The sequence below is a fragment of the Arachis duranensis genome, chromosome 5 (assembly GCF_000817695.3).
Source record: "Arachis duranensis cultivar V14167 chromosome 5, aradu.V14167.gnm2.J7QH, whole genome shotgun sequence".
NCBI lineage: Eukaryota > Viridiplantae > Streptophyta > Magnoliopsida > Fabales > Fabaceae > Arachis > Arachis duranensis.
The window spans coordinates 106,865,178-106,865,906 of NC_029776.3; the positions used below are offsets into that span (position 1 = coordinate 106,865,178).

A 729-nucleotide genomic window follows, 5' to 3' on the forward strand; every position below is an offset into this window, starting at 1 on the left:
ACAACATGCATATTTCTCATACATCATACCCTCAAGGCATCATTAATCATCATCACATATATGACCACATCATATATATCAACAATTCAACAACATCAACCATTCAATGCCTATCTTAGGGCCTCTAGCCTAAGTATTTCCTACCACATTGCATATTAGATACGGGAAACCGAAACCATACCTTAGCCGATTTTCCCAAGCTCAACCGGAGCACTTCCAAACCACTTTTCCTCAAGCTCTCAAGGCCTCAACACCTCCAAGAATAGATTTTTCACCACCAAACCCTTTCCAAACTTTTCAAAATCACCAATCAAGCTCCAATATTCACATATACACAACCTAAGCCACAATCATCATACCCATACACAACATCTCAATACCCAAACATCATAAAACAGCAAAAATACACTAGGGTTGAGAATCTTACCACGCCCAAGGTCCAAGGAGACAAGATTAACCTTCTCCTTCAAGAGAGTTGGGTCCTATAACATCAAAGAACCCAAAATCTCAACATTTCACCCATGAAACTCGAAAATAAGGGCTGAAATTTCGAACAGAAACAAGTGGCTTACCTCAAGATTGATTGTATGGGTTTTGTAGAGCTCTCTGCGGTGATCGCGTGGCCGCAAACGGAGCGGCAATCGGAGCTCTAGATCAAAAGTTATGGTGCTTTGAAGATCACGTGAGAGAAAGAACTTGAGAGAGTGTTCTTCCCTCCATGGCCTCCAT

General features: G+C 41.6%; 1 long non-coding RNA gene across 1 annotated transcript; it reads right to left on the reverse strand.

Moving 5' to 3' along the window:
• Nucleotides 1-187: 187 nt before the first annotated feature.
• LOC127747490 (uncharacterized) lies at nucleotides 188-729 on the reverse strand. Its single transcript, XR_008009334.1, has 3 exons — nucleotides 573-729; nucleotides 428-482; nucleotides 188-339 (listed from the first exon to the last, which is right to left on the reverse strand). It is a non-coding gene; the product is annotated as an uncharacterized LOC127747490 (long non-coding RNA).